Consider the following 9804-nt stretch of genomic DNA (forward strand, 5'->3'; position numbering starts at 1 on the left):
AAAAAAAAAAAAAAAAAAAAAAAGAAAGAAAGAAAAGCAGCCTGGAATGTAAGGATAGGAATGGGAACAGCCAAGACTGAGTGATGGCCCAGACCTTTTCATCCTTTCCCACTCTGGCCTGTTTTTCTCTCCAAACTCATCTTCTACTCCAGGACATGGACATGTGTTGGAATGCATTGTTTGTTTGTTTGTTTGTTTTGAGACAGAGTCTTACTCCGTTGCCCAGGTTGGAGTGCAGTGGTGTGATCTTGGCTCACCACAACCTCTGCCTCCTGGGTTCAAGCAATTCTCCTGTCTCAGCCTCCTGAGCAGCTGGGACTACAGGAGCCAGCCACCACAACCGACTAACTTTTACTAGAGACAGAGTTTCACCATGTTGGCCAGGCTGGTTTCAAACTCCTGATCTCAGGTGATCCACCTGCCTTGGCCTCCCAAAGTGCTGGTATTACAGGTGTGAGCCACTGCATCCAGCCCTTTCTTACATGTTGATCCCCATTTCTCCTAAAACCCAACCAGGCTTGCTTGGGAAATCCTTCCAAGTCTGGCATAAATGGTGCCCACCATGAGAATCTTTCTGGTCTTCAAAGCAGTTGTGGTTTGAATGCATCCTCCATCCCTGCATCAATCAGCTTAGGTGTGTCACCCTGTCAGAGCTCCTTAAGAACCAAGGGCACATAGTAGATACTGAATAAAAATGCTGAGTTATACATCACAAATATCTCTACTACCTAACATTCTGTTGGTTGGATTTTTTTTTACTTAAAAATAAATGACAAATTCACAGGAAGTTGCCAAAGTCATATAGAAAGTCCCTGTGTACCATTTACCCATTTCCCCCAATGGCTATGTTGCTGAAATACCAAGGGTTTGGTCCAGGTCCTGCTGCTCACTGCACAGAAAGCCAATCACTGAGACAACGAGTATTGCCAGGGAAGAAGACTTTATTCAGGTGATGCAGCTGAGGAGATGGGAGATCAGTCTCAAATCTGTTTCTTCAAGCAACTAAAATTAGGGGTTTATATAGCAGAGAAGAAATGTAATTATTGGTGGGAAAATGAGAATTAGAGAGGGGTAAGGAAGAGGGGTTGATCAACAGGAGGCAGGTGGTTGGTTAGGCAACCATGATGAGTGAGGGGTCTGATGTCTCATTGTCTAGATGTGGTGATCTGGTGAGTTTCAGTTCCTTAGTACTATTTGGGGTGCCTAATGGTTGGTTTCTTGAGAGTGGAATCAGATAAGACAAATGTGATTTTAAGACCGGGAGGGTCAGTTTCTACATTAATTCAAAAGAAACCATAAACATCACTTCTATGGGACAATTTGGCTGCTTTCAGTTACGTCTTCCATACTTATACCATTTCAAAGCTAGCAACTTGACATTGGTACAATCTGTGTGTGTAGGTTTATGTTATTTTATCATCAGTATATATTCCTGCAACCACCACAGTCAACATAGAGAATAATTCCATCACCACAAAGGCCTATCTCCTACCACTGCTTTAGAGTCATATCCCCCACCATCCCCTCCACCTCCACCTCCACTTCTGCAATCGCCCTAATGCTGGGGGCTCTAATCTGTTAATCTGTTTTCCAACTTGAAATGTTGTCATTTCAAGGATGTTATACAGTGGAATCACACAGTATGTGATCTTTTGAGGTTGGCTTTACTCACACAGCATAATGCCTTTGAGATCCCCCTAAATTATCGAGTCTATCAATAATTCACTCGTTTTTATTGCTGTGTAGTTGTATTAGTCTGTTCTCACATTGCTATAAAGTAATATCTGAAACTCGGTAATTTATAAGGAAAACAGGTTCAATTGGCTCATGGTTCTGCAGGTTGTACAGGAAGCATGATGCTGTTCCTTAGTTCTGGGAGGCCTCAGGAAACTTGCAATCATGGGCAAAGGAGAAGGGGAAGCAGGCATGTCTAACATGGCTGGAACAGGAGGAAAAGAGAGCCGGGAGGTGCCACACACTTTTAAACAACTGGATCTGGTGAGAATTCTATCATGAGATAGCACTAAGGAATGGTGCTAACCCATCAGAAACCTCCCTCATCACCTCCTACCAGGCCCCAACTCCAATATTGGTGATTACAATTTGACATGAGATTTGGGCGGGGGCACAGATCCAAACCATATCAACAGTATTCTATAGCATAGGTGTAGCAGTTTATTTAACCATTCCTGTATACAGGGCATTTTATGTGTCTCCAGTTTTTGGCTATTACAAATATAGCCGCTACAAACAGTCATGTACAGGTTTTGTGTGGACATACATTTTTAGTTCTTTCAGAAAATGGCCAGAAGTACAATTCCTGGGTCATATGGTAAGTGTGTGTTTAGTTTTTTTAAAAAAAGCTATCTACCAAAGCGGCTAGATAATTTCACATTCCCACCAGCAATGTATACGTGATCCAGTTTATCCACAGCTTCCCCATGATCTGCTAGTTGTTACTATTTTTTAATCTTAGTGTTACAACAGGTGTGTAGTGATGTAGCTCATTGTGATTTTAATTTGCATTTCTTAAGTCCCAGTGATGTCAAACATCTTTTCATTTGCTTTTGTGCCATCTTGCATATCTTCAGTGAGATGTCTATTCTTGCCTTTTGTCCATATTCTTTTTGTTTGTTTGTTTGTTTGTTTCTTTTTATGAGATGGAGTCTCGCTCTGTCACCCAGGCTGGAGTGCAGTGGCCTGATCTCCACTCCCTGCAAGCTCCGCCTCCCGGTTCAGGCCATTCTCCTGACTCAGCCTCTGGAGTAGCTGGAACTACATATGCCCACTAAGACGCCCGGCTAATTTTTTTCTTTTTTCTTTTTTTTTTAATTTTAGTAGAGACGGGGTTTCACCGTGTTAGCCAGGATGGTCCCGATCTCCTGACCTCGTGATCCGCCCGCCTTGACCTCCCAAAGTGCTGGGATTACAGGCATGAGCCACCGCGCCCGGCCTATTTTAGGTTCTTTATTCTGTTCCATTGAATTATATTTCTATCCCTTTGCCAATATCCCAATGTCTTGTTTATTATAGTTTTATATAATTAATCTTGCAACTGGATAGAGTAATTCCTTTTATTTTGCTCTTACTTTTCAGAATTGTGCTATTCTTTTGTGTTTCCAAATAAACTTTGGAAAATTCTTTCTATATATTCAAAATATTTTATGGGGATTTTAATAAGAATTGCACTAAACCTATATATCAATTTCAGGAGAATTCAAAATTTTATGGCACTAAATCTCCCAGTCCATAGGCATCTCTCCATTTATTTGGATCTCCTTTCTTAAATTAGCATCTGATAGTTTTCAGCATATAAATTCTGTGCATGTTTTTGTCAGATTTATACCAAAGTAGTCAGTGTTTTAGAGCAACTCTAAGTGGTATTTTATGTTTAGCTTTTGTTGTCATGTGTTTGTTGCTTGTATATACAAATACAATTGATTTGGGTATGTTGATTTTGCATCCTGAAACCTTGCTAAACTCACTTTAAAAAATTTGTATGGGTTCCTTGAGGTTTTCTGTGTAGACAATTATTTCACTTACAAATAGGGATAACTTTATTTTTCCCTTCTGATCTATACGTCTTTTATTTCCTTTTCTTGCCTTATTGCCCTGGCTAGAACTTCTAGCACAATGGTAAATAGCAATGTTGAGAGTGAACATCCTTATGTCATTCTTGATCTAAAAAGAAAAGCATTCATGCATTCACCACAAAGTATGATGTTAGCTTCCTTAATTTGATAGAGACCATTTATTTTAAATATTTTTGTATAAATGATATCTATCAAATTAAGAAAGTTCCCCTCATTCTTATTTTCATGAGAGTTCTTATAATAAATGGGTATTGAATTTAATCAAATGATTTTCCACATTAATTGATATAACAATGTGATATTTTCTTCTTTAGCTTATTAATATGATGAGTTACATTGATTTTAAAAATTTGAACTAGTCTTCCTTCCCTGGAATAAGAAGAATTACTAATAAAATATTTGCATATATATTACTGATTTCTATTTACTAATATTTTGTTAATAATTTTTAATCTATTTTCATGAGGACTATTCCTCTGTAATGTTTGTTTATGTGTTACCATCTTTGTCCAAGTTTAGTAGGATGCTAATGTTGGCTTCATAAAATGAATTGAAAATGTCCCCTTCTCTTCTATTTTCTGGAAGAGGTTGTGTAGAGTCGATGTTCTTTAATCATTTAGTAGAATTCTCCAGCAAAACCATCAGTGCCTGAAGATTACTTTTTTGGGGGTTTTAATTTACTAATTTAATTTCCTTAATACGTTCAGGGCTCTTTGAATAACTACTTCATATTTGGTGGTTATGTATTTTGTGAAATTGGTTCATTTCACTTATGAAATTTATTTGTGTACAGTTGTTTGTGTAGAGTCATCTAAATTATTCTTTAGATGACTGCAGGGTCTGTAACGATCTATCCTATTTTATTTCTAATATATGAAGTTGTTGTCTTCCTTTTTCTTTGTCAGTCTTGCTAGAGTTGTATCTATTACATTGATCTTTTCAAAGAACAAGCTGTTTGTTTCATTGATTTTGTTATTGTTTTCCTGTTTTTAATTCCATTGATTTCTGCTTGTACATTATTTCCCTTCTTCTACTTGCTTTGGTTTATTTTGCTCTTTTACTTTTCCTAGTTTCTTGAGGAAATAAATTATTGATTTGAAACTATTCTAATTATATAGATGTCATAAATTTCCCTCTTAACATCGTTTTAGTTGTATTTTTATTTTCTTTCAGTGAAATGTATTTTTAAATTTCCCGTGAGACTTGCTTTTTTGGCCCACAGATCATTTAGGAATGTAGTGTTCAGCTTCCAGGTGTTTGGAGATTTTTCTGTTATCTTTCTGTTATTGATTTCTAGTTGCATTCTATTGTGGGAAGACAACACACTCTGCTTGATTTAAATGTTTTAGATTTTCTGAGGTTTATCTTAAATCTCAGGATTTGGTCTATCTTGGTATATCTATGGACAATTGAAAAGAATGTGTATTTGCTTGTGTTGGGTGGGCTGTTCTATAAATGTCAATGAGATCTTGTCTGTTGATAATATTGTTGAATTTTCCTATATCCTTGCTGATTTTCTGTCTAGTTGTTTGATAAATTATTGATAGAAGGGTGTGGATGTTTCCAGTATTAATTATAGATTTGTCTATTTCTCTTTTCAGTTCTATCAACTTTGCTTCACATATTTTAAGCTCTTTTGTTCTGTGCATACACATTTAGGATTGCTGTGTTCCTGCTGGATTGACCCTTTTACTATTATGTAGTGGCCCTTGCTTTCACTGGTAATTTTCATCAGCCTGAATATTTTTATCTGATATTAATACAGTCACTCCTGCTTTCTGTTGATTATTTTTTGCATGGTATATCTTTTTTCATCATTTTACTTTCAATCTACCCATGTATTGAAGTGAATTTCTTACAGACATTATATAATTGGTCTTTTTAAAAATCCATTGTAGCAATTTGTGTTTTAGTAAGTCTGTTTAGACCATTTACATTTAATGTAATTACTGATATGCTAGGGCTTAAGTCTGTCATTTACATTTTGTTTTCTGTTTGTTTTCTCTGTTTTTAGTTTCTTCATTTTCTCTTTCCTACCTCTTCTTTGAGTTGCTTGCACCTTTAAAATAATGCCACTTTAATTTATCTACTATTTTCATGTATATAAGTTTTTATGTGGTTGCTCTAGTTATTACATTATATACACATTACTTGGTATAACAAGTGATACGTTATTAATATCTGGTCATTTTCAATATTATGTTAAAACTCTGGATCTTATTTAAATCTTGTGCTTTAGAAGATCTCCTCAGACACTGCTTCAGTAGAGAACAGGGGGACACTGCCTCGTCACTGCCACATAGGGGTGGAATTTCAGGTTTTCCATTTGGCCTTCACCGATACCCAGTGGGGAAAGAGCTCCTTGTTACTCCTGAGCATGGATGGGAGTTCAGGATCCCTACTAGGTATCTACTATAACCACCCTGCCTGGGAAGGGGAAGTAAGCCATGTTTCTGCTCCCTATGTGGTCTCCACTGACATCACAGAGTGTGGCCACATTACTGCTGAGCAAAGGTAAAAGTTCTGACACTCCATTAAGCCTCTACAGATGTTCTCCCTGTTAGGAAGTGGATGGGTACCTAATATCACTGAGTGGGAAGGGAAGTCCAGGCTACCCATATGGTGTCCACTGACACCATTTTAGCAGAGGAGTTTGTGTACCTCATTACAACCGGAGGAGGGTGGAAATTTAGGCTCTCACCTCCATTTGCTGACGGAAATGGGAATGAAGCGACAATTTTTTTCTGTGGTTTATAGCTAGAGTACAGCGGTTATTGCCTACAAGTTTTTGTCTTACCGAGCTGTCCCCTTTTTGGTCCTTTGGCTACAGACCATAGTCTTTTCTTTCAACTTTATCTGTGTCAATTGGCATTTCTGGGTTTATGATTTCTCCAATTCATAGTCTTGGATGTATGAACACTAGGGAACTCACCACCAAGCAATTCTTCAGGTTTTGAGGTTCTTAGCCAGTCTGCCACCTTATCAGAAGTGGAAGTCCCATGATTAAATTATTTTTAATATTTATGCATTTATTTATCAGTAGGTCTGTTCATGTGGCTCTAAATTTAAGACACCAAAGAAAGTATAATAAAAATTCAATGTTCACCTCTATTACCCCAGTTACTCAGTTTCTGTTCCTAGAGTTAAACAAATGGTATTAGTTTCTTGTGTACCCTTTCAGAGGTAGTTTATTCATATACATGGAAGTTCATATATAAAACTTTCTGTTTATTTTATATGAATAGTAAAATCCTAGACACACTGATTTGGTGCTTAATTTTTTTCGACTGAATGAAGAAAAGGTGATCATTAGGCACTTTCTTTTACCTTTTTATTTTTACATAATTATAAATTCACAGAAACTTGAAAAGAAATTTACAGGTAATTCCTAGGCACCATTCTCCACTCTCTCACAATGTTAACATTTTTTACAACTACAGTACAACACCAAAACCAAGAAGTTCACATGGGTACAATCCACAGACCTCCACAGGCTTTATTCAGATTTCACCAGTTATATATGCACTCATGGGAAAGGGGGGTGCATGTGTTATTCTCTGCAACCATGTCACATCTCTACCCTTGTGTAATCACCACCACATCAAGTTACCCAACTGCATCATTGTAAGACTCCCTCATGTTATCCCTCTATAGCCACATGTGTCCTCTCACCCCATCCCTAACGAGCCCTATAATTAGATTATTTCATGAATGTTGCATGAATGGAATCATTTCTTTTGACATACTTTTTAAGACTTAGCATAATTTCCTTGAGGTCCGTCTAAGTTGCTGAGTGCATTAAGCAGCCCAATTCTCCTGTTAGAGTCCATTATTAGAAAGTTCTTAAGATGCAGTAAGTTCTTCTTGCTTGTGGCTTCTACCACTTGTTCTCATCACTAGTTCCTTTCTACCAGTAGTTCATTCCTTTGTATTAACTATTTGGATTCTGTAGTGTGAACATACCAGAGTCTGTTTAACAATTTATCCTTTAGAGGACAAGTGAGACGTTTCCACCTTGAGGCTATTATCAATAAAGCTGCTATGAATATTTGTGTCCAAGTTCCTGAATGAGCCTTCATTTCTTTCAGATACACACCCAAGGGGTGGAGTTGTTGGTTCACATGGTAAGTTCATGTCTAGCTTTGAAAAGAACCACCAAATGAGGTTTCAGAGTGGCTGCCTCATTTACATTCCCAACAGCAATGCCTGAGTGATTTCTTAGTCGTTTCTCTCCATCTTTATTCACTAATTTATATGTAATTTGTTTTTTTAATCGATGTAATTCACATACTTAAAATTCACCTTTTTAAAGTAGACAACTGAGTGGTTTTTCGTGTACTCACTAAGTTATGCAACCATTGCCACTATCTCATTCCAGAACATTTTATCATCTCAAAAGAAACCCCATACCTATTAACAGCCATTTTCCTTTCCGTCCTTATCCCAGCCTGTAGTGATCATTATTTATTAAACACTTCCAAAATTTCCCCTCAGTCCTTCAGTTTTGAAATAAAATATCTAAATTATTTTTCCTACTTCAAAATATAAAATTTAATTGCATGTAAATATACCCACACCCAATAGAATGGAAGCTTCATGTGGCCAAGGGTTTTATTTAGTGAATTTCATTCATTGATGAACTTTTTGGTGCCCAGAACAGATTCTGGCATATACTAGTTGCTTCATATTCGTCTCTCTGAGTATAAGTAAACAAAATAAGAAATTCATGAATGAATGAAAAAATTGCTAAGGGCCATTGTATTAAATTCCAAGCTGATCATGGGCAAAAGTTTCTATTCTTTTTGAACATCAGAAAAACCTGAGAAGCCTGTCAAAGATACATATTCTTAGGCTCCAGTCCAGAGATCTTCTGAATCCAAGCCTCCAGGTATGGGGCCTGAGATTATTCTTTTTTTTAATTTTAATTTTTTTATTTTTGAGACAGAGTTTCACTCGTTGCCCAGGCTGGAGTGCAATGACGCGATCTCAGCTCACTGCAACCTCCGCCTCATGGGTGCAAGTGATTCTCCTGCTTCAGCTTCCCAAGTAGCTGGGATTATAGGCATGCGCCACCATGCCCGCCTAATTTTGTATTTTTAGTAGAGACGAGGTTTCTCCATATTGGTCAGGCTGGTCTTGAACTCCCAACCTCAGACGATCCACCCACCTTGGCCTCCCAAAGTGCTGGGATTACAGGTGCCAGGAGCCACCGCACCTGGCTGAGATTATTCATTTTTAATCAACACTCCTGCTGGTGCATGTATACCTAGTTCTACCCCAGTGCACAGGCTAGAGTTTCTAAATCATCAAGGTGGCTAGTATGGCGGAATAGATGCTTAGTGTACAACCTGAGCCTTGCTAGCAGCTGGTGGATTTATGTATCCTTCTTTCTCAGAGGAATGCGAATGGAGAAAAATAATTCTATCAGAAGGATGCCTCTTTGCGGGCGGCAGTGTAATATATTAGGAAGAGGGGGTACTTTGAACCTGAAGAAATAGAAGTTTGAATTCAGACTGACTAGCTGAGGTGGACACAAGGTTTGGCCTCTCTGAGAAGTTCCATTTCCTGTTAAAAAGGCTAAATAATGTTACCCAATCCAGATTGTTGCCTTGAGGATTAAGGGAGCCAATACAACCAACACACGAACATGTACGTACATGTGTACACACATACACCACCACACCATACATTAACTTCCAGTCTTTCAGTGATGGAATCAGAACCCAAGAATTTTATCATTAAAATGGTCGTTAAAACTATCACCTCCTCTAACTCTTATCATAGATATCTCTTCTTCAGCTATTTCAACAGATGATCACACGGTCTCTACTTGAATGTTTCCAATGCCAGGAGCCTCACTACCTGATAAGGCAGCGTAATACTCCTGTTAGATATCATTATTAGAAAGGTCTTTTGGAAAAGGGTGGCAGAGCAAGATGGCCGAATAGGAACAGCTCCAGTCTCCAACTCCCAGCGTGAGCGACACAGAAGACCGGTGATTTCTGCATTTTCAACTGAGGTACTGGGGTCATCTCACTAGGGAGTGCCGGACAATCGGTGCTGGTCAGTTGCTGCAGCCCGATCAGCGAGAGCTAAAGCAGGGCGAGGCATCGCCTCACCTGAAGCACAAGGGGGAAGCGAATCCCTTTTCCTAGCCAGGGGAATTGAGACACACAACACCTGGAAAATCGGGTAACTCCCACCCCAATAC

The sequence above is a fragment of the Rhinopithecus bieti genome, unplaced genomic scaffold, assembly GCF_001698545.2.
Source record: "Rhinopithecus bieti isolate Rb0 unplaced genomic scaffold, ASM169854v2 scaffold_13348, whole genome shotgun sequence".
NCBI lineage: Eukaryota > Metazoa > Chordata > Mammalia > Primates > Cercopithecidae > Rhinopithecus > Rhinopithecus bieti.